This window comes from Aptenodytes patagonicus, chromosome 1 (assembly GCF_965638725.1).
Source record: "Aptenodytes patagonicus chromosome 1, bAptPat1.pri.cur, whole genome shotgun sequence".
Lineage (NCBI taxonomy): Eukaryota > Metazoa > Chordata > Aves > Sphenisciformes > Spheniscidae > Aptenodytes > Aptenodytes patagonicus.
In genome coordinates, this window is record NC_134949.1 from 22,352,342 (window position 1) to 22,377,251 (window position 24,910).

A 24,910-nucleotide genomic window follows, 5' to 3' on the forward strand; every position below is an offset into this window, starting at 1 on the left:
CAAAGATGGTCAGCCTCTGAAACAGAAGGAAACAGAGAAGAACCCTGGCACTGGACCAAAAAGCCCAAGAAACAATACGGGTGCAAAATAAACCAATGTGAACTGTCTGCTTTCCTAGTGAAAAAAAATCTCTTCCCACAAATAAATACTTTAACTGTTTGAGACAGAATTTGGGATGTTATGGGGAAGTGACTGTGGCTTTGATAAGCTCCCTGAGGTAGAGATGTGTGGCTGGATGAAGGGGAAGGACTGGACAGGTAACATCTTTACAGATGTTCCCCTGATCCTTACAGATACCTTTAGAAACTATAGAGATCTTTTTAAGTTAGGAGTATCTTTTGACTTGCTCTGTTCAATGCTGATGCCAGCAGAGCTCGAACAAATATAATATCAAAACCAGTGCTACCTTCCTGATGGTATCTGCTATCCTTCTGGGCTGAAGAGATTTCAGATGAAAAGAAAGTCTCAGACTCTGTTACTTGGGTGACTTATGTTTAAGTTTCTGACCAGTATTTTGTGGTGCTTCAGAACAAGACTGTGGTAAGACTTCTTAACTTGATCGCCTAAACTTTCCATGGACATGCCTTTTTTATTGGAACCCAGAATATTTGCTTGGGAAAACACTGAATTTCCAGCTCTCTTCCCATGCTATCTGATTTATCAAAATCTCCTATAGGTTGCTGGACCTATGAAAAAGGGCATCTTTACTGTAATTTATCTGTGGAAATAGAAGGATGAGTACTCTTCTTGTCAAGGGCTTTATATAATACCAGCTGCTATGAGTGGAAATCACAGAGGTAATAAGCGATTGTATTTTCTCCAGAAGAAATAAGATAATGTTATAATAAGATAAATACATAAATAAACATGAAAATTACTTTTTAACAAAAGACATCTTTTTTATTCTCTGATTTACCCAACCTTACCGCTTACTTACTGTTTTAAGTTTTCTGACCCCAGAAAAGCCATCTCCTCTCTAAAAATTCACAATCCGTTATAAAGGCCATTTTTAGTTCTGGTTATCTGTCACGTCAAGTTCAGCTACACACAAGTCTAGTGAATAACTGATGTTGGACAAAATATCAAAACACTTTTGAAGTTTGAAAGAGTCATATTCTTGGTATTCTAGATCAATGTTAAAAAATAGGCCTTGTTTCATAACAAGGGTCTAATCTTACCACCTTGTTAATCCTAAATCTCAGTTCGTCCAAACAACAGAGTTATTGTTTCTACAACTGCAACACAGCTTGCCTCTATACTTAATTTTTTAATTGATTAAACAACCAGTAATGTTAAAATTGAGATTAGCTTTTTGTAAAAGATGGGATCAGCTTTTATTAAACTATACCATTCTGATGAGTGACTTTATGCCGAAGAGGATGACAGAAAACAAATACGCATTCCAGCAAGGGGTGAATGGTGCTGGCCGGTGTAACATTTTCCAGTTACAGCCATTCTGACCATCCAGAACAAAATTAATTGAATCTAGATAATTTTAAAAATTAAATTAAAGTTTGGACACTGAGCACAAAGAATTCAAGACAACTGAAACAGCTACTGGGAATCTGTTAGTCTGGGAATTAATTAGAGAAGAATAACACTTCTTCCATACATCTACAGAAGTTAATGTTGCTAATTATTATTCTAGCAACTAGCAATAAACATTCAACTAAAACGCACAGCCAGTCCATGAAATCTTCCGTGATAGAAGTATACTTACCATTTACGTGGTCATTGCCAAGGTCTGTCCTATTTCAGTGAGTGTAGGCCAAGAGTGCAGAGTGATGGTTTACATTTTGAATTACTCATTACATTAAGTTGATGTCCTGAGACTCAGGCCTGGCCACCATACAAACATGCACTGGTATGCTTAAAACTTGGCCATATCATTCCTATTTTGATATTCCTAGCAACTGAAAAACACAACAAATCGATTGAAGTGAGTATCTACACAAGGTTTTTGGTTGAATGTGTTTTAACAGCATCCTTCATTCTGACTGCCTGCTATGTGTCATATAACGTAATCAGGGTCAGGATCAGAAATAATTTTAGTAATCAGTGAAGAAAAAAAAAGAGCAATGCCGTATTCTTGTAAATTTTCAGAGCTTATTGATTCAGATAAAGATGACCATTGCAATAAACCCAGTGCAACTCCATGTCCCTTTCCCACACTCTCCACAATGCCTGTTTTATTGCTTCTTTAATAGAGCTTCTGAATAAAAAAACTGCAATATGCTTCTGTCTTTACATTTCAGTGTACACTTCATTTCACTCGCATGTAGCTGAACCGTGTGGAGACATACAGAAATACAAATATTGAATTGGATTCAAAACAGTGACCTGTTTTGCTTGTAGCAGTTGCTAAACTTTATTTCTGAAGTACCATTTCCCATACAAACTATACTTTTTGCCCATTGTTAAAAGTGTACAACATGACATCGATTTCCAGAAAATAACAGGAGTTCCACGAGTGCGTAACTCCAAAAGAGTGGTGTCAATACAGGGGCATTTACAAACAAAAATAAAAAATTGTATTATGTAAAACAATAAACAATAAACATCAGCGCTAAAAAATGAAGCATTGTTTTCTCTATAAAGACAAGTTCCCAGCACATTTTCAAAGTTCATCTATTCAGGTGAATAGTCAAATGACTGAGAAGCCTGTTTACATCGCACTCTTCACCTGGAACATGATTATCATAGTTACATAGCCACTTAATACCTGAGCAAAGGGACAGTTAAGATAAAGCCACAGCTAACATCCAAGCACAACATAACGTTAACTCAGAATCCTAAGATCCATCCATGTGGACTAGAATCACTCTCCAAAAAGGAAAACTCAGTCTCTTTTTTTCTACTTTTGGTCTTGTGAGCTTTGGTTGAGAGAATTGACCCCAAGGGAATTAGTTCTATGAGCAAAGATCATTCTTATAAATTTAGTAAAATCAGTTTGTGTGCCTGGACTCCCGTGAGTGCTGGATACTCCCTGCTGGTACTTGTAGATTTCTGCTTGTAAATACCGTTCTGGATTCAGCAGTCCTCAGCTGAAACATCATTTCAATTTTAGACTATTTTGCATACCTGGAGAGTAAAATGTCACTTTTCCATGGAAACACCTATTTACATTGTTTTGGTTTGGGTTTTTTTACATTCTCAACTACCATCAAGCTTGTGCAATTGTTAATACAAGTTGAGGGAATTCCCTTTATGTTCCCTGGACAAGCCTGCTTCGCTCTGCAGGAATACTGCACCTTTATGACGGCTGTCCAGCAAGTCCGGGGCTGTTACTAGCAGGCCAAATTGCAGCACTATCCCCACATTAGAAATAGTTACAATCCTGCAGGTGGAACAAATTCACCATAGAAATGAGCAATCCCTCTCCCAAAAAAGACAACTGGTGGGAGAAAAAAAAAAAAAAAAAAAGGCTTCACTACCACAAAAGACAGGGAAGTGATAGCATTTCCAGGTATTTTTAAATGGTATAAACCATCAAAAGCGGTAAAGATATCTGAAATCAGAATCTTTCCAAATGAATACACGTTTCGCCCTGGTTTCACCCCGAGGAGCACTGTCAGACAAAATCCTAGAAGCCTATTTTCAGCAGAGGGGAAGCACAGAAATACCAAGGCAGGGTTCTTTTAGGTATAGAAACTGTGAGGATTTAAACAGCGGGAGGAGAGTTAGCTCTGCATTTGATCTGGTTTTCCCCATGGAGGGGCAGTGATGGGTTTGCTCTCCCTTTGCCTGCCTCACTAGGGTGAGCAGGCATGGCTGCCCCAGCAGGCAAGGCCAGCTCTATCTCCCAAAGTAAACAGGAGGAGAGGCTCTTGCCTCCTGTACTGGTGGGACAGAGGCTCTGCCTGGCTCGTCCTTGCAGCCAAGCAGTCACTCTTCAGCAGGAGGAAAAGAGAAAGCCAGAAATGTAGTCAAAGGTAGTAAAGGCAAGCATGGAAGAAAATGAGCCAAGCCTTCCCCACCCCTCACCCCATGCATTCATTGTCCAGGCACCAGAGCTTCACTGCTAATCCCCCTTCCCCCAAGGGTACTCCACTCCTTCCATGACAGGACTCCTTCCTGTCCTGCTCGCATTTGTTGGCATTTGACAATTCTCCACAGCTTTGCTAGTCACGTTCCTAAAAGACACCACATCCTGGAGTTCCTTTGTGGTTCTTGTTCTTTTCTGAAATCCTCCCTCCCCAGTTTGCTGGGTAATGGGGGTATTCAGCATGCCTTTGTGCTGTGAGGCACAGAAACATGTAAAAGTCCAGTTCACAGGTTTTAAGGAAGTGGGAAGAAGCAGGGGTGAAGCTCTGAAAATCCATGATCCTCTAAAGTGCAGGGCTTGCTTTTGCTAAAGCTCCAAATGCAAGCCCAGATCTGTTGGAAAAAAACAAATCCTGTAGATTTACACTGCTGTCTGTCCTGCACACACCCAGGGCTACACAGCAAGTCTTGGGATCCTCTATTTACTCTCAGGTTGTACAGAGCTGGCTTCAATAACGTAGGTGGGGGCACACTTCAGAGACAGATCCTTTGAAAAAGGAAAAGTGTCAAAGAGTCTGAGGGCTGGTTTTTTGAAATCCTTCTATAAAACAGTGGTCTGTTCCACTCACCCTGAGGTTACAGCAGAAGTCCAAAAGAAACTGCTGAAGGGCAATGTGCCCTTCCCTCCTCTTGCCATCCCTAGTCAGGTCTGATCCTACAGCTTTTGCCATCCTATTGTATGACAGGGACCCAAGTTTAAGGTCTTCTCAGCCCTGCAAATACATAACCAGCGAAGCAGTGGCTAAGAGGACAGGCACATCCTGAAGGAGGGCGTAGCATTTGGAGCTGCAGCTCCACCTTTAGATGGAGATCAGCATCAGAAACACCACAGCGGGAAAAGCACCCGTGGCAGCCGGAAAGCTTGAATCTGCACACAGTAAAGGTACCAAACTCTTGCGGTGGCGAGGTGGACGCTGCTGGGCAGTCCCTGAAGCAGACCCCGATGGCAGCCGCTGGCATGGCTACCTGGGTCTCCCCAGACCAGACCTGCCCCTTGTGCACTCCAGCAGTTTTCTAGTAACATCATCTTCCAGTAACATAATTTTCCAGTCTCAGAACACTCACTGAGTGTAATGCTGAAAGACACCTCTCTTGCTCCCCCAGACCGTCTCCTCTTTCCTGGCCCCCATTTCAGTGGCTCGGGATGTTTACATCACCCAGAAAACTGGTCAGCCTTGACCCAGCTGCTGTCCTCACTGCCCCAGAGGGTGACGTCTGTCCATGCCGCCACCACTCTCTGCAGAAGCAGTCCAGAGGCTCCAGGGGGGCAGTGGGGACCTGCTGCCCTGCAGTGGGCACAGCCAGGCCAGGAGGCACCTTCCCAGCTCTGAGGGGCTGTGGAGATGCCTGTGGCATTGACGCACCTGACAGGCTTCAGAGGAGGAATGGAGTCTGGAGGAGGAAGCTCAAGTGGAAGTGGGGAATATGAAGGGAGGATTTTCCCAATGGGGTGCACCCAGGTCTGGGGGGAAAGAAGGGAGCTGCAGGGGATAAGGGGCAGGACCGGGGGGATCTCAGCAAGAGGTGCTGATGCCCAGCAGGTGGGCAGGGATGCGGGCAGCTAGCAGGCAGGCCAGCACAATGCCGATGAGCTGCAGCAGTGCCAGCCCCAGGGCAGCCGTGGCAACATAAAACATGTTGCTGCTGACAAAGGCCGACACCTTGCTGAAGCAACCGTCGTGGTGCAGCCCGTGTGCGTTGGGCGGGCTGCACTGGCAACCCCGGCGGGCCCGGCAGCAGCTGAGGGGCACCGAGCCGTTTTGCTCCAGCCCCCAGGGCGAAGTGAGCCAGTCGCGGTAGCTCTCCACACCACAGCAGGAGAAGGCACGCTGCAAAGCGTCCAGGGCATCCGCCATCCCCTCATCCTCTCCGTAGGCGAGCAGGGCCTGGCGCAGCCCTTCCCGGAAACCCTGCGCAACGTTCTGGCGGTAGAGGAGCGCCGAGAGCCCTGCCGTCAGCCCGGCCGCCAGCACAGCGGTCAGGAAGGCGCTGTAGGCGCGCAGGAGGCCCCGGTGCTCCGTGGCGGCGCCGAAGCAGCCCAGGAAGCCCCAGATGATGACGGCGGCGCCGGTGGTCAAGAGGACGGCGGGGGCGCTGGGGTAGTCGTTGGCCGACAGCACTAGATAGCTCCCCAGAGACACCTTGGCCCAGAGGCCGATGATGAGCATGGTCAGCCCCGCTGCCCAGAAGACGAAGCTGAAGGCCATGAGGGATAGCTTGAGCACGGTCATGGTGCCCTCAGGCGCCGGCGGCCCGTGGTGCCGGCGGGCGTGCTGTGGCGGTCGCGGCGAGGGCGTCCCGCGGCCGCTGGTGCCGCCGGGCGGTGAGCGGGGGGGCCCGCGGCCGTCGGTGCCGCCGCTCCCCGAGGGTGCCGGGCCGCGGCGCTCGGCGGGGAGGAGAGGGCGCCTTGCAGGTGTTCGGGATGCTGGCGGGTCCCGCCGGCTCTCCCGGGCAGCACTCGGCGCGGGGCCCGGCGGCAGCCTTCCCCCCGCGGCAGCCGGTGCGAGTCGCACCGCCCTTCCGCCCCGTCCCCTTTTTCAGTGCCCGGCGCGGGGGCGCGGCCGGCGGCGGCGCTTGACCGCGCTGCGGGGCTCGGCGGGATGGGCCGAGCCGGCCCCCAGCGGGCGGCCGGGCCGGGCCGGGCCGGGCCGGGCCGGGGGTCTCCTCCCCTGTCCCCGTGCCGTCCTCTTTCAAACAAGCAGCCGCCTCACGTTAGTGCATATCCAGCAAACTGCGACAGCCGGAGGGAGAAGCACGTACACACGCTCCTTAGCTCTCCCTTCCGAGGTTTGCGGTGTAGTAAATGGGGGAGTGTGTGTGAGCGGGCCCTCAGATGAAAAGGTTCTGCAAGCTGAAAGCTCGAAATTAGCATTTGCTGGGGTATGCTGCAGCCCAGGCTTACGCTGGGCAGGGGACTAACCTTTTTCTTGTAAACATTAGGAGTAGCACCTGAAAACCCCAGAAATAATCCACAGGAAGTGTAAGAAATCTGTTAAATGAGAGCTTTTGTTTTTATTTCTTATACTGCATCAAGCTGTGGTATTAGGACACTTTCTAGAAGAAACAAGCATAAATCTGTACCTGAATACTAACTACCTACACGGTCAGTCAGTTGGTCGGTCCTGATTTTCCCAGCTGGAGACTATTTTCCGGGTGGCCTGACTGCATTAAATATTCACTTGATTTAGCCCATGATAACACTGAGCCACAGAGAAGGCATTAAATGGCCGTGCAGGAATGTCCACAGATACTGCTGTATAACAAGCGGCCCAGGAAGGTCCGGTATGAGATTCCACCACCCGTACAGTCTCATTGCAAAAGATAAGCTACTCCTACAAGCCAGATAAATAAAAGATGAAAAGGAAACTGTAAATGAGGCAGGATCTCAGGCAGAGGTAGAATTAGCATCCCCAGTGGTAATTCATTGCTTAGTGAGTCTTTGACCATACTAAGTGACCAACTTCTCTTTAGCATTTCTTGACAACACCACAAGAGGTATGTAGTATTCTTCAGTTCAAGATTTTGTACCATTACTATGGGTCTTTGCACTGAATACAGAAACTACTCAAAGGCATTGCGAGACATAGAGTTGACTTTCATATGTCTTCAGGTGCTCAAGAAATGAATTTTGTTATATACTAACATACTATCAGACTTCTAGAAAATGTTTTTATTGCTTTTTAAAAATGTTTCAATAAAATGTTTATTATTACAGCTTCATTAGTTAGTAAAAGATCTTTAACCTGTGCAGCTTACTGGATCACTGTCCACTTCAAACTGTCAGCCTTTTTTTTTTTCTGTAATTCCTTATCCTGGGACAATACTACTCTCATTTCAATTTCCACTGATATAACTTTCAGTGAAATTGGGGTTTGTAGTTTGTATATGCAATAGTCACACCAAAAAATCAGGTCAAAGTACCCTGTTATTCACATCTTTATCAAATTCCTTTGGGACTGAATTCTAAGGTTTAATGGTAGTTTTTGTGTGGAAGTTTGAGAAAAACTTTTTGTTGGTTTCTTTCTGTTACAGAATCATGGAAGGAAAGGAGGTGCTTTATGTATCACATTTTAACATAGTTGTGAAAGCATTAATACAGCATAATCGTCACTGAAACATCATCTGTTCTTTATTAGAGGCCTTAATAATTTAATTAGCAGAAGAGTCTTATCATTCCTGCATTTTACAGATTCTCTTCTTTTGCCTTTTTATAAGATTAAGCTCTTCATCAGTTTCTTGACAGATCAAGTCTGAGCTAGTTCCTTTGATTTTCAGATCTTCTCAGAAGATTCCCAGATCTTCATGTCAAGATGATTTAGGAATGATGATTTCCATGGTCTAGAAGTACTCCCCAGCACATTGCATTATATTACCCATTTTAGCACAAAATCATATGAATAATATCCACAGTGAAGAATAAAAGCTCACGGCAAAGACAAACTAGAGGTCTGCAGGTATGGAATTTCATAAGCAATGGCTAAAAGGTGATGGTTTTCATGGTTTCACACCTAAGTGAACATACAGTGTTGGGAGGCTCTGAAGGTGACATTCATGAAGCTATGTTTCTTCTGAAGCAGCGAGTCTCTGCTGGCCAGGCAATTGTCAGTCATGCAGGGAAAAGTCCTTGCTGTCCTCGGGATGGACTGACGATTGCTACGTTGACATCTTCCAACCACCTGTTTTTTCTCTTAGGATTTTACACCTTTTCATAGCAGTGTTTTTTCCTTTTGAATCCTTGAACCACTAACTATCCACATCTCAAAACTACCTGCTGCCGTTTTGCCTTTCTTCTCGCACGACTGTGTACTTTCTCATGATGGAGTGATTTTTTCAGAAGTTTCTCGGAGCTGGTGCTATCAGAACTAGGTCTTGGATCGCAGACAGCTGAAACCCATAGGAGAAGGGCTAGACTAGCTACATTGGGCAGTGCTAATGACAGGCTACGTTCCCTTTTCACAGGACAAACCTGTGAATTTTCTCTCAGGATACTGTCTCACACTTGAAGCCATATTTGGCTTCAACACCAATAAAGAACACCAAAAAGAACACCATTAAGTGGTGTTTTCTGTTACCCTTGCCCTTCCTTACAGTGAAAGCAGCTAGGCAAAATAGCTTTAGAACAGGGATGCATTATGCCAGGTAGGAGTGGTCAAAATATAGGGCATATGGGCAGATCTGTTGTCACCCAGGTTCCTCTAGCATGTGTCAGAGATAAAGGATGGTGCTAAAGGTACAGAAATCTAAAAGTATCTCTGTAAAGATGTTTTATGATCTATCAGTGCTGTTGTGAAGTATTTGGCTCATAATAACTATTGGTTTCACTGGCAGTTAAGTGCTGAACTTCCTCTGAAAATCATGTTAAGTGTTCAGTGTTAGATGATGCCAGATGATACCAACATTTGTGCTTTTTTTAACCAGGGTGAAATGGGTATACAGGGCCAAATTCTGCCCATTCTCATAAGCTGTGCCACTGGAATTGTTTGGGTAAGTAAAGGAGGTAGGATTGGGCTCCTTGAGTGTATGTGAAGCCATAAACGATGAAACAGCTTCAGTGTCTGAAAAATAATCTTACTAGAATAGCTTGATTTTTCAGACATTGACAGAATCATAAAATACGTTTACATCTTAGTAAGAAAACTGTTACAGAATCTCATGAAATCATACTAGTGAATAAATGTTCCTGATACTGCATGTGATATGTGGACTGACAATTTGATGAAAGAGAAGTGATACTCCTTTACATGTCATTTAGGAAAGCAAAGTGTCGTGGAAATACTGCAAGAAGTGAGGATTCAGAAGTGCCTAACCTGCTAGTGAGAGCAGCAGTACGGATTATCACAGAGTGGTTACAAACATGGGCAGCAAATAGAGTGAGATTGACCTTGGAAAATGCAAACTATTATGTCTTAGAGAAAACTGGTACTTAGTGGCAGGAAGAAGCCTACCAAACAGTGCATCTGAAGGATATGTGGGTGATAGCAGATAGCTAATTAGGCAGCGCTTTGCAATACTATTTGGCCAGGAAAAGCAGTCTGCTTGAAGCATGCATTTTCCTCTTTCCTTACTGTTTTGGTTTGGGCATGCCTGAAGTGTCACATCTCTTCCCTGGCAGAGGCATGATGATTTTAATACAGTTTTTCGTCTCCACTTTCTGTGATTTTTTTTTGCCTGAGTTTACACTTGCAATTCTGAAGCGACTATTTCCAATCAGTCCGTAACAGAGAGGGAAACGATGCAGGGATTCTTCATGGCTTCTCAAGGAAACGGAGTCCTTTTGTGGTCCACAGTTCATGGCTATTTAAGGTAGCTCTGGCTACAAGAACAAGTGGCAGCATTGGTACAGAGAGAAAGATCAGGTAGTTAGGAGCTTTACCATAAAAATATGGGTAGCAAGAGCAGCTTCAAAAAAGCAGTATTAGTTTAGTGTTCACAAGTGTGCTTTCCTTAGACACCTGAATGAGATTTTCATGCCATGACTCACGGAGAGGTACTATCGCTGACAAAGTACCTGCATTTATTTACCTTGGGGAAAACTAGAACTGCTGTGATGCCACCATAGTGTCCTGCTGATGTTATACCAGTGTACTTCTGATGTTGTAACTATTTATTATTGGTATTTTCTTGTCTGGTGATATGCTTAAGAGCTCCTCCCATGGACAAGATGCCTACTGGGTGGGATCCTTGTAAATACAAACCAAAAAGATTTCTTATGTTAAAGTCCGACTTTGTGATGCTTTGTCATGTTGAGTGATCTCTTACACCATAAATTCAATTCCATTGAATTCAATAGAACTGTTAATAGGAGAAGTGGTTATTCAGTGTGAGGAAAGTTATCAAAATCCAACTGAAAATTATTTTTATGTAAAACTGAATGATATCTGTATTTTAAATTGAATCAAATGGAACAGAAGTCATAGTTTTACACTCTGCCGGTACTGGGCAGCATGGATGTGGTGCAAGTCCAGGCTGGATGGCAAAAGAAGATGTACTTGGAGGAAGAGAGAATTTCCCCTTGATCTTCCCATTAACTATGGGAAGGGAATGTGTTAATGTTTCATAACACAACTCACTTCCAGCTGCAAGTCCCTTCAGGGAAAATTAACAGATTATGAAATACCACTTACCCTTGGCCCCTTCGCAAACCCTTGATCCAAGAGGAAATATTGGATAAACTGCTTCTGCTCTATCGGTGAGACTGAGGGACACAGCCTGAGCAGACCGGAGCAGCATTCGGGTGGGATTCCTGCCAGCTTGCATAGCTGAGCAGGAGACATCTTCGCCTGCAGCAAGTATGATTCTAAGGCAGAACTCAGCCTGCTGTTTCTTGGAATGTACTTCACCAACAGTAGTAGCACAAGTGCTATTTTTTTCACACTGAGTTTATTTTAGGAAATCAGGTATACAATCTCTATTATAGATCAGCTACGTTACTATTAATAGCAACGATCAGAGCTCCTTTGGATTAATGATTTACTTCTAATGTGTTTTTTAACCTTAAAATAAAGCGCAAAATTTAATTTTAGCTGTAGCTTCCCCATAGCTACAGAGGATAATATGATCCATGCCTTGAGCAAGTCTCTCAAGGAAAATTCAATGCACTTTCCCACAGAAAATTAGTTTGTGCTGAACATCAGATATGTTTCAACACTAGTGTATCCAAATAGCATGCAGGCTAGATAGGTGGGAAAGACTGCCAAAATACCATGTCAGAGGAATTAAAAAAAAAAGTAGGTCTTTAGGTTTTTCATTTCAGGGAGCAATGGGAAGACAAGACAAGGTTAAACATTGCCGAATTTTACGCTTGAGCTTAAAAAGATTTGAATATACTACTACTAATTCTCAGTTTCCACTTGTTGTATTAGGAGCTGAGGGTATTAAGTATTTCACATATTGGGATCTATGTAATGTGCATATTGACAGCAGTTAAGTGTACTTAGCAAGTCATCATTCATATAATCCTTACTTAACACTTACCAATACAGATTTCCGTATGTGAGGGAGATTTCCAAGATCTGCAATAGCAATAATCTATTCCGCTTTTCACTTGGTTGGTATAATTTTGTATCACCTTTGCTGGTTTTGAAAATTAAAGACCTTGCTTCTTTAAAACCCCTTTTCTTTTCCTATCTTATCTTAAACAAATGCCATTATACTAATTGTGGACTAGCCAATCCAAAACAAAATAAATTAGGGTAAATTAGGGAGTCATGTAGCATAGCACAACCACCTCTCTGTCTAATTTTATCACAACACTGGAGGCTTCCAGTTCACGAATGCTGATGCAGGACAGTGGTGTAAGGGAGAAGACTATTCCTCTGTGGATGCATATGATAGACCACAATACACCATGTAATATTATTTTGATACGTTAATCAATGGACAGTAGACTTTTTAGTAATATTTAAGTGTAGCTTTATAGAATGAACATCTGTCATTGCTGATTATATTAAAATTATTATGTACACAGCCTGATATTTAGAGGTGATCAATATGTTGCCTGTAATGTATATGTATCAACAAATAGCTACCGGTAGTCCCTTGCTTCCTACTGGTGCTTGTCACAAGGTTAGCGGGGAGAAGGAATATTTGATTACAAGCAAGCTTCATGCTTTCTGGGTCCCAGGGTCAGGAATTGGGAAATCCCATGCATAGTTGCCACAGCTGAAGCATCTAGCAGAAAATTGAGGTGCAATAAAAAGGTAGGTATTCCACACACACCAGCTGATTCACACCTGCACATGTATCTTCTTTATCTCTACTGTGTTTCCAGGTTTTGACAGATAATGCCATCACAGGTAGAGGACAAGGTGACCACGCACTCTCTGTGGACTGGTTAAAGAACGCCACGGGGCACAGACTGTTATCCTGGGGTCACTGAAACCTGTGTCCTTGCTGAGGTGAATGGTTAGGGCATTTCTATAATACAACATTAGAACACCAGCGGATTTTCCAAGCCTTGGGGTCTGGATCCATGGACTTTTACAGCTTCCTTGAATTGCTCACATGGAGTGTGCTGTCCTCAAGCAAGCATCACTCTTACCTGCTGTAAAGGTCAGGAAAGACTTATTTAAAGGAAACAGTCTGCGTGCAAACAACACACCACACTGGCATCATTGCCTTAATCAGGGCAATAATTTGTCAGCCTGCCTGTCTTCTCTGGTACTCTCAGATACGAAGAATCTTGTTTAGCTCTCCTGTGATGGTAAAATCTTAAACACTCTTACCATGATTTTCTTTGAAAAATGCCTGTTGCGCTATTCATTAAATTATATAGCTTGCCTGTATGCAATAAAGCATTAATCAGCATGATAGTGCACATGAGAATTACAGGCAGTTTTCCTGGAGTTTCCTATAGGAAGGACTGCTGAATACTTTCCTTTTTTTTTTTTTTTTTTTGGAGACAATTTTCATGCACTTTTAAAGTTACTGGTCTTCACGGGTTCATGAGGGGAAAGTCCTGCTTAACTAACTTAATTTCCTTTTATGACAAGGTCACCCAGCTAGTTGACCAAGGGAAGCCAGTAGATGTGGGGTTTTAGAAAAGCTTTTGATACTGTCTCTCACAGTATCCTTCTGGACAAAATGTCCAACACACAGCTAGAAAAGTCCATAATACATTGGGTCAACAATTGACTGATGGGTCGGGCTCAAAGAGTTACAGTAAATGGGGTTACATCAGGCTGGTGGCCAGTCACCAGTGGGGTTCCCCAGCGTTCAGTTTTAGGGCCAGTGCTCTTTAATGTTTTTATAAATGATCTGGATGCAGGAATTGAATGTACTTTAAGTAATTTTGCCAGTGACACTAAACTAAGAGGAGCTGTAGACTCCCTTGAGGTAGAGAGGCCTTGCAGAGAGATCTAGATAGACTAGAGAGCTGGGCAATCACCAACCATATGAAATTTAACAAGAACAAGTGCAGGATTCTCCACCTGGGACAGGGTAATCCTGGTTATATGTACAAATGGTGGGACGAGAGGGTGGAGAGCAGCCACACAGAAAGAGATCTGGGGGTTTGGGTTGACGGTAAGTTGAATATGAGTCAACAGCGTGCCCTGGCAGCTGAAAGGGCCAACCATGTCCTGGGGTGCATCAAGCACAGCATAGCTGTGGGACAATCGCCTCCCGGTCGAGGGAGGCGATTGTCCCACTCTACACTGCACCGGTGCGGCCCCACCTGGAGTACTGTGTGCAGTCCCTCAATATAAGAAGGACATCAAACTATTAGAGTGTGTCCAGAGGAGGGCGACCAAGATGGTGGAAGGCCTCGAGGGCAAGACTTACAAGGAGTGGCGGAGGTCACTTGGCTTCTTCACCTTGGAGAAGAGAAGGCTGAGGGGTGACCTCATGGCAGTCCACAACGTCCTGAAGGGGGGCAGCGGAGGGGGAGGTGCTGATCTCCCCTCTCCAGTGACCAGCAATAGGACATGAGGAAATGGAATGAACCTGTGTCAGGGGAAGTTCAGGTTGGACATTAGGAAAAGGTTCTTCACTGGGAGAGTGGCCGGTCACTGGAACAGGCTCCCCAGGGAAGTGGTCACGGCACCAAGCCTGTCAGAGTTCAAGGAGCGTCTGGACGATGCTCTTAGTCATATGGTTTAGTTTTAGGTAGTCCTGGGAGGAGCAGGGAGTTGGACTCAGTGATCCTTATGGGTCCCTTCCAACTCGAGATATTCTATGATTCTATGATTATATATTCTTAACTACCTGAGCTGAAATTTTCCGGGGCAGATATTTATCTGAGTCTGAAATACAATTATTGTTAACTTCCAGCAACAATGGTTCCATAAAAACTCTTTTGAAAAAGTTTAGGGTAGAAGACACTGCTTTTCTCCTTTAAAAATAGTATTTTAACCACCTCCAGGCTTGGGACTTGAAAGCTGGCAAAGGACTAGGAAGGATTTTTTTCTGTAATTTTCACATGAAACTGGTTAAATTTGACAAACTATAAATCTCTACAACCTTATTTCACATCTCCTCAGTCAAGCTTTTGTTTGGAACTGCTGGAGATGTCTTCTGAGCATGATTCAGGCCAGGGTTACAGTTTTTTCCCTGAAATCTGTGCTCTTAACTATTCTCATCCCCTTTGGCCAAGTACTGGAATTCTAATTTTCCTGTGCTCTCCATGTTCCTGCTGATGGTACCCAAGCAGGCAGGAAGAAGAAACGGGTGCAAAAGGAATGACAGAAGTTTATCCAAAGGACAGAGTTTGGCTTGGTAAAAGGGGTCACGTGGCAGTAAGTTGGGAGAAAGACTTGGAAAATGAAATTACAGGCCATTTGAACATACTAATCAAAATAAATTGGGCGGGGGCAGGAAATCAGTGGGAATTTGGAAATCAGAAGGAGAGGAAGAGGAATGACATGTGGAGACAGCCACAGTCTTCCCATTCAGACTAGCCTGTCTTCTCCAGGAGATGGTGAGTAGAAGCTGAGTTGTGAACATGTTTATTTTTAATTTATAGTGTTAATTTTAAATACTCTGACAAACAAAAAATTAAACCTTCAATGTCTCAGATGGATTACCTGAAATTAGTGCACAGTTCCTCATTCTAAAATTTCACATCCTCTCCTTCAACAGGGTATAATGCAGGTAGACTAATCCATGTTTGTAAAACAAACCAAAACTAATAAAAGGAATAAGAAAATTAAAATATCCAACACTGGAGAAAAAGAGAGTTCTTATTTTACATAAGTAATGAATTAAAAATTTGCAGTGAATCTTAACTATACACAATTCTTCCTTTACCCTTGATGAGGAACAAGGACTGTTGCAGTCAACTCAGGGATGCCTAATTCCTCCCTAAAGTAAAAAATATAGTAATCTATCCTTACAGATGTAAGCATGTAATACATCCTTTACAGAATCTTACAGATTCAAAAGACACCCTTTTATCTTTGAGCTAAAGGAGGATTTCTGCTACAGAACAATATTTGAAATCTTCCTAAGCAAGTAGATACAGCAGAATATACCCCTAGGCATATAACACTTGATTTGTCACTGCCTGGAAAGGTCACTCATTAAAAGCAAGCCCAAATTTGACTACAGCAGTATTGAGCTGATGCAAAGCCAGAGTAAACACAGGAATCAAGACCTGTAAACTTTGATGGGAACTTTATCTTACCTTTCATCATCCTTCAAAATATCTAGATGCTGTCATCACCTGCCACATCTCTAATTTGCCCCCTTTACCTGTTCTCCAACAGCTTTGTAGACAACTATCTCATTCAAAGAAACAGACAACCAGGGAACCCACGCCCTTCATCTTCTTGCTCAGTTCTTTAAAGTACTTAGGAAAAAATCCAGATTTAACTAGCAGATCACAGCTCTCTAACACAATTCTGGTCATTATTACCATCCCCAAGATAAGTTTGCTTGTGAAGAACTTCACTTTTGGTATGGAATCTCCACATGTGTGAAAATAAGTTCCCAATTTAAATTGGGTTAAGTCACATTTACAATTGTTTGTAAATATTTTGTATCACAAATGGTTCTGCTTTGTAATGGCAGCTCTGGGATATGTCAACAGGACAATTATCATGCCAAATAAAGCTCTTGGCACTGATATTTACCATCTGTGGGCTTGCAAAGTCCTCTGCCTTGGTGTGTCTCATTTACTCCTTTCACAGCTAAGTAGTATTACTTCACAGTCTTCCGCTCATAGCAAGGTTAACTACACAAGAAAAGGAGCCCAAGGTCAATATGTTTATTAGAACACTTAAAAGACACGGTTGTTAACTCTGGTGTGCCGTCTGTGAACACTGCTTTAAAACAATTTCTTTTGTATGATGCCCAAGTCATAGGTATCACACACTTTTATACTGTTGTAGTTTTGTTTTATTTTCCGAAGAAGAGCAGCAAATTTAGGCAGTAACCTGGCTGGGGACTATTCAGTTTTTCAGATGGAGGAATTTTGTTGCAGGGCACAGGTAGCCCTTAAGCAAGTGGTTTAGGAAGTTATTGCTGTTAGTTCCTAGATTCTCATCGGAGATGGAGGGACAGATTACAGGAATGCTTCTAGGCCACTGTCATGCCAGGTAGGATGGATTTGCATAAACCCTCACAAGTTCATTAGGGCACTAAACTCTGATTGAAGGGTGGTAACTCTTTAAACCAGTGTAGGTGGAAGGAAGCTGTCCATTATGGTCATATTTTCACCTCTTTTTTTCCCTAACAGAGTCCTTTTCAAACTTGTTGCCCTTGTTTCCCCAGTAAGTTCTCCACCTTCTCAGAAAACATTTGGCTTAAGGTAAAATTGCTGTGTCCAGATCATAAGCGTGTTCAAGACCCCCTGTTCCACACCTTCAGCTTAACCTCAACAAAGCAAATAAGGAGCATTTCTCTTTCTTGATGATGTCTCCTTCCTTCTCTTCACTCTTATCCTTAGGTGTATGCCCCAGGATTTTCTGCAGAAAATTTGAACAAGTTTTATTTCTCCTCATTTCAAGGTCTATTAAGAGGACACAGGCACAGAAACTGACATTTTGACTCAAATCCATGGGAGGTAATCGAACATTCTGATATGCAATAGGTGTAACTTTGGAATTTAGGTTCTGATTCTGCATTGTACAACTATTCCCTACTACTGAAACACGTACACAAACACAAGGTAACATTAAGGCGGCCTAATGATTTTATTAGCAACTTAATTTTTTCAGGAGAAAGGCATTATGAAGGGACCTTTCAGGAGTTAAGCACTTTCCCATCTAATCTATGAAGGCAAAACCAGCTGGGATTTGTGAATCAGAGTATTTCTACATATTAGTAATAAAAAGGGATTGTAATCATGAGTCAGGCTTGATTTTTTTTAATCAAATGACACAATTGAAGGAAATATGATGTTAACAGTATTGATGCTCTCCAGCCTTAGCCCTCTCACAGCAAGCTCCTGGAGCCGGGTCCTGTAGCCACTGAAGTGTGACAGAACTTTGCCAGGGACATCAGTTGTGCATGCCTTGTCCTTAACGCATGTACACATAAGGAGTCTTAGAGCTCATGCAAATAGGGGAGTTGATGAGCAGGCAAGCTGATTACAGCACTTTGACTAATTCCCCGTATGGACATTGTATGTGGGGAAGCCACTGCACCACCTACTCCAAATTAACTTACTGTTTGCTTTAAACGATCCCCCGGGGAGTCAGTGGAGAGCAGGCAGCACCCCGCTCTTTCAATCCCCAGCTCAATTTGTTGTAGGACAAGCTGTTAGTCTTTATGTATGCCCCAAGGCTTGTGAGAAGGAAGGAATTTAACAGAAAAGTCCCGTTGCTAAACCAGGGTTTTCAATACAACTTTAAACCAAGGTTCTGGACCCATCCTTTTATTCCTTGTGTCCACATCTCACATTGACATCAGCAGTGATTTTCAGTGCTTCGTAATCTGGCCTTTATCTTCAACTCCTTTGTTTATCTATTTACAGGGATTACACCCAAAGTCTCCCATAATACCATACATCTTTCAAATCTGAGGCAGGCTAGTCTGTGTTAAGGATCGCAAACTGGCTTTAGCCCAGACTTTTCTGCTCTGTAGCTTTAATCCAGACTGTTATTAGTTGAAGACAGCACTGTGTGATTTAATTGTTCCTGTGTAGGAACAAGACCATATATAATAGCTCCGTTGTCTCTCCTTGTCTTTCAAAACCTACGGGCGTTAGGCTCTGTTGTGGGACTTCTGGTTACCTCCGGTGAACAGAAAGATTAACTTGTGCAATCTTAGGCTCCTCACAGGGGCACGTCTCTGATTTGCCTTCTTTTCCAGCCTTTCCTGTAGAGAAGCACAAGCTCTGATTTGGCTCCTTCTCCCTGGACAAGGAAAGCCCAGAGCGTGTCTTTCACATCCATGTTGCTGTCACAGCAACGCCACGTTGCTCACTCCACATGCCTCCCACAAAAACGATCCCGAAAACAGCCCTGTGCTGACACAGCCAACAGCTTCTGCTACCCAAGCTGCAGTACTCACAGCTGCTTGGAGTGCCTCTACACCGCACAGCGCTGCGCCGTGCAGGTTGGCTGCAAATTTAATGGAAGGGGGAGAGGAAGATGCAGAGGAAGAACAAAGGGGCTGTAGCCCTTCCTCCCCCTCTGCCATCAGCACCATCCTCTTCCACATGCACGCTGCAGGCTGCACGCCTGCCTGCACCCACGCCGCTGTCTCCAGCACAGCAGCTGGGGCTGGACCTGGGATACCAAAGCATTGCTCACAGTCATCAACTTCCCACAGAGTTTCCCTTCACAGCAACCACTCATGATGGACTGACGCCAAGCATCATGCAAATTTTAAGGGTAAATTGTAAAGTCCAGAGGCGGTTGAGTTAGTCCAGTGTGTGGTTTGGTTCTTTTGATTACCAAATCAGCTTTGTTGGAGCCAGTTCTAGCCACCTACAGCAGCTCAGTCATCGAAGCAGTGTTGAAGGAACAACTCTTGAGACCTTCCCAGCGCTGCTGTGGGTCGTAGCCTTCAGGAGCAGATACACTGATACCACGTAGGGCATTGGGTCTGGCTGGCAACCTTTTGATATGGCAATCTGCAATCTCTGCCCTGCCCCGGCTGTCTCTGCATGAGTAATAGAAGGGCCGTATCACTTCTGGTTGCAGCAGGCTCTTTAATTTCCCCCTCAGCGCATTGCATGCAGTTGAGATGATGCTATTTTAGAGCAACATAAATATACTCCATACTCTTGATCGTAGGGAATGAAGTATATTAGAGCTGGTCCGCAGGTGCTTTTTCTGAATGATAACAAAAATGCAGCGAGACTGAAATGACATAAATCTGTCTCTCTTCCAGGGAATTCGGTCAAGTGAATTCTGCAGAGCTATTACTCATTCTGCCTGTCTTTCTTCTTCTCACCCGCAGCCTGAAATAGATGGTCTCTCCGAAAATCACGTTAGAAAAGAAAAATAAAGGCGGGGGCGGGGGGGGGGGGGGGGGGAGGCTGTCCCCCGCTGCTGCACGCGGAACCCCCGAGGGGCGCTGACGGCGGGAGGCCGCCAGAGGGCGCCAGAGCTCCGCGGCAGCGCGCCTGCCCGCTGCGCCCGCCCGCACCCCCTGCCCGCCCGCCCGCCGCCGAGGCGCGTCCCCGCCGCGGGCCGCCGGCGACCCTTTTCTTGGCGGGCCTCTCGCGGCAGCCGCCCGAGGCAGCCCGCCGGGGCGGTTGCCCGTCGCCCCTTTGGCCACCGCCCGGCTTGCAGGGCTGGGCAGCGACGCCTGTGTTCCCCTGCCTCCCGCGTGAGTTGCCCCAGCCCGGTGGCGTCCAGAGCTGGCTATTCTGGCCCACAGGCCCTAGCGCTCGCCTGTGGGACGCTCTCTCCAGACACCTCTGTTTTGTCAGTCGCTGACTGGCAGAACGGCTGCCAGGTAAACTCTTTTGTCACCACAGGTGACGGCAGGGAAGGACAGAATCACTTGATTCAAAGACCTTGCCCTTTATAATTCACAGAGAAATCTCTGAAATGAACCAGGTGACGGGAACACAAATACGGCACACACTTCCGTCAAGTCAAGATTAGTTGGCAATCGTGAAGCAAGGGTCCCCGAAGGCCACCACTGGCCTGTGTTTTCCACTGGCACCCCAGTTCGCCCATGAAACACTCCGTCTGTATCCCTGCGGGCCCCTGTAAGATCCTGCAGTCCAGACGGCAGTGGTCACACCGCTGCCGCCTCGCTCGTGTGCTTGGAACACCAGAGGTGTGGTAAAGGATCCTGCTGAACTGGGGAAGGCCTCAGCAGTGGTCGGTTCAAGCACATTTTCCAGGTGGTACACAGTACCAGCCCCAGCCTGTGGCCTGGCACCCGCCTCCACGGCCCAGAGGTTGGGCCTCATGGAGGAAATCTTAAGACTCGCTAGTCTAGAGAAGGCAAAAGGAGACGTGGCAATGTTTCAGCAGGTGAAGGCTGCTACAAAGACATGGGAACAAAGTTGTCCCCCAGACCCGCAGTGAGGAGGGCAAGAGCTACTGGTCTTGGATGCAAGCAAACACCAGTTTAGGTTGGATGCTTGAACAACCTTCTTAACGCTCAAGGTTTTCAATGGTAGGGTTGTTCTGGGTGGTGGTGGTGAATCCTTTGTTATTGCAAGTTCTTAAGAACCTGTTGTGACAAGGACAGACAAATGCCTGTCCAGGAAGTAGCCTGGTGACTTCCCTGGCAATCTGTTCAGGGGCTGATTCAAATGTCGCACCAGGTCTCTATTTGCTACGAACCAGAGATCACTGAAGACAATCGAGTGACTCTAGCTAACGTCACCATAACTGCTATCCGTTCCTAAGAAACCTTATGTAAAAATAACTTGTCAAGAAAAAGAGATAGAAGAGAGAGGAAGGGATGGAAGGATGAGTGCAGGAGGGAGGGAGGGAAGGAGAGAAGAAAAAAGGGAGGGAGGGAGGAAGGGCAAGCAGAAGTACACTTAGCTCCCCTCCTTGCTCCTACCCCATCCTGGAAACACCTATGCCTAAGAGCAGTGTCATGTGTGTAAGGAACCTTTCTTACTCTCTACACAATAAAAAGACTTCAGATATACCGTGCTGTGGCTGGTAACCTTTCAGGGAGGCTCAGTTTCGGTAAAAAAAAAACAAAACAGTTTAAGTAGAGTTGAAATGCAGAAGAAATCCATGAATCAGCTGCCAAGCCCTCCCTTCACTACAGGCATCTACCATTGACTTCAAAACAATCCCACGTCAACGGTGACATTTAAAGAAGAAGATATACAAAGTATTAAAAACAACTGTTAAGAACCGGATTTATATGTTACACTAGGCCACTTAGCAGACACCAGTGACTCATCTAGCAATTGCTAATTAATGGGGCATTCAATTACCGCAACCCTCTGCAAATATGGATCAGAACACAATTTGCAGTCATGCACACTCCCGCACTGACACCACAGCTGTCATTGGGATCACTGGCACAGTCCTGGCAAGAGGGCACCTCTAATGATACCAGCGTGTCTGCTGCTGGCAGAGCTGCGGAGCCCTGCACCCCTGGGATCACCGGACATGGAAATGCCAAGGTCTTTATGGTTTGATAAACTTCCTCCTGTTTCAGTGCTCCCTCTCCGCTTTCAGAAGTGTTGTGCACCACAGACCAGGCTGAAACAGCACAGGCAGAATCTCCAGCCACGCTGTTTCATGTCAGTAGAGACCTGCATCTTACCTTGGTCCTTGTAAAGGCATGTTCAACCACCGCAGCCCTCGCTGAGCCAGCAAAGGAAACACTGCCTGAAGTAACCGTACACAAAAGCACCAACACTGTTGACATAATCAGGGTGCAGCATCATGAGCTAAAGGAAAAACAAGCTAGCAAGATTCACAGTATTCCCACAAGCAGAGGGCTTGCCGATCAGATCAGATGAGATCGGGTGAGGTCTTTCCTGCAGGCTAAGGCAGTGCTCCCCAGCTCTGACCAAAAATCATTGAACCTTTGCAGCTGAAGCAGTGGGAAGCTTGGGAACACATCTGTAGTCTATCAAGGGGCTCACAAATTTTCCACCAGTGGTGGTGTAGCAGGAGGAGCTGCAGCTCAAAAAATGCTGAACTATCACTCAAGATGTACAGCTTGAACCAAACACGTTACACTGCAAATAACCAGGGCTTGAGTGTAAGCCTGGCACACGCTGATAGTTGAGCAAATCTGAGTAAGAGAGGATAAAATGTATGATCGGCTGTGTAAGGGACACTAGTGTGACTTAAGATTCAGGTCGCTGAGCAGCAGGACCTCTGTCACATGCTGCTTAGCCAACACTACACAGTGTTATACCTGCTACCTGCCACACTACAGCCCTGCAGTGGATCCAGTGCCATGGAAAGCTTGCGGCTGGGCTAAAGCCGATGCCTAGAAGAGGTGGGATTAGAAACAGACTCAGAAGCAAGCAGCTGTGGTCAGCAGGGAGCAGCTGCATTTGGAAATGGCAGTACTCAGAGAGGGGATGTCCTTAGATGCCAAGAAAACCGTCTGGCGCAATCCCCAAAAGCAGCAACCAACTTGCTCTTGTCCAGTACAGTGTCCCATCTTTCTCGGCAGCCTTCACCCACCAGTTGGGAAAAAAAAGGTATTTGAAATCTGTGGACTGCAGTAGATTAAAATGCCCAAAGTGAAATTTTCTTTTCTGTCAGACACTGGATGGTTTTTTTCCCAGAAGTGAAGATCTGCATAGCTTATACCTTTACTTGATTATGTGTATTTTGAATGTTCATGCATGAAATGCCTGCTTTGTGCTTTTATAGCAAGTTGAAGCTATTATTACATGAAACGGGAACTGAAATTCCCAACTGTCTCAACATGTCTGTACTTGATTTCTACATACCATGTACTCCCAAAGCTCAGCCCAATCCTAAATTAACCCTGGCTAGAATATGTCTGTGAAGTAAAATATTTAAGAAGAGATCAGAAAATGTACCCTCAAATCTGTTCTAATGAAACTGTATTTAGATAATAAACACATGCTCAGACTAAACGGGTGTTTTAGCCATACTGTCATTGAACTGTGACCTATCAGAAACAGAACAGAGCAGGAAAAGGGATAGAAACTATTTCAGGAAATAATTGGTAGCTATAATCAACTCTTGACACATCTTCCTTGAAAAAAAGTTTTCTCGGCCAATAAAATATTTCTATGTGTCAGCCTAGTAATTGGAAGTACCATCAAACGCTGCTTGTGCTTAAACAGGTGGTATAACACGGATTTTTCAGGTTTCATGGGTGAAACATTAACTATTCTCCAGCAGAAGAGGAAAGGTCCACTGGAAGAGAGAAAGCACACGGACGGAACAGCAGCGGTAAGCAGCAGGACTGCACGGGCACGGAGAGGAAGTCATGGGTAGGTTCGGAGGCGACGTGGTTTGGAGCTCGATTTCCCTACGTCGTCCAGCTCCATGAGATCCATGACCACGGTGCATTTTCACACGGGCACCCCGTGCAGTCCCACACGCGAGGGTGCTCTCTTACCCCTTATGCCTGTACACATTTCCAAACCGCCTGCAATGGCGGCCACGCAACGGCCAACGCGCCAAAGCACGAGCCTTTTGTTAGCGGTCACAACAGGCACAGCCACCTGGAAAGCGCTGCAGGGTTAAAGCCCAGGACTTGGAAGATCGGTACCAAGCCACACCTCCCGCGCCTACCTGCGCCCAGCTCGGCAGGCCTGGCTCGGGTGGGAGAGAGGTTACAGCGGTCCCAGAGCGCTGCTTCAGCTGAGCTGGGAGAAGCAGCCTCAAAGAGGATGCGGCTTCATTCCCTGCCAGAAGGCCCCCGGCTCCCGAGGGCAGCTGAAGGGACTCGGGCACCCGCTGCCGCCACCTCCGCACGCTCCCTGCTCCGCCGAGCCTTTCCTCGCCCCGGGGCTCCCGCAGAGACACCAGTAAACCCCGGGAGGCCCCTTTACTGGCAAAACGCAAACGGCCTCTATGAGCCGGCACAGAAACCGGGCCATACAGACACAGGGCCACCCAGCTCCCAGCGCGGAGCGGCCGCCGGCGGAGGGCAGCCGCGCGGGGGGAAGGAGGCAGGCGGGCGCCCGCGACTGCCGGGCCCCACGGCCCATGCGCTCGCCCGTGCGTCCTGGGTGCTGTAGTCCGCTGCCGCCCATCGCCCCTCGCCGCCGCGGGGACCGCAAGCGGCGGAGGACTACAAGGCCCAGGCTGCCCAGCGCCGCCGGCCCCGCCCCCCGTATGAATGACTAATGCGGCGTGTTGTCCGGCGAGCGTGCCCCTGGCGCCGGAGCTCCGCGGCGCCGCCGCCAACGCCTCCTCACGCAGCGCCCCAGCCAGCGGCGGGACCCGCTGACCCCGCCGCCGAGCACGGCAAGTGAGCGGCGTGAGGCGAGGCGAGGCGAGGCGAGGCGAGGGGGGGCGGGGGCGGCCGCCGCAGTAGTGCCCGCTTC

The 24,910-nt window shown here is 45.9% G+C and overlaps 1 protein-coding gene and 1 pseudogene across 3 annotated transcripts in view; one reads left to right on the top strand and one right to left on the bottom strand.

The window, feature by feature from the left end:
- Positions 1-4,968: 4,968 nt before the first annotated feature.
- Positions 4,969-6,275, bottom strand: LOC143155669 (tetraspanin-7 pseudogene; annotated as a pseudogene).
- An 18,485-nt stretch (positions 6,276-24,760) lies between these two features.
- TRABD (TraB domain containing) overlaps positions 24,761-24,910 on the top strand; it is a 36,065-nt gene continuing 35,915 nt past the window's right edge. For 2 of the 3 annotated variants that reach the window (XR_012994584.1, XM_076329332.1), the window contains exon 1: positions 24,761-24,830. The gene's annotated coding sequence lies outside the window, so the exon portion shown is untranslated. Of the gene's footprint in view, positions 24,835-24,910 lie in introns of all 3 variants that reach the window. The other variant, XM_076329341.1, reaches the window with a different exon arrangement.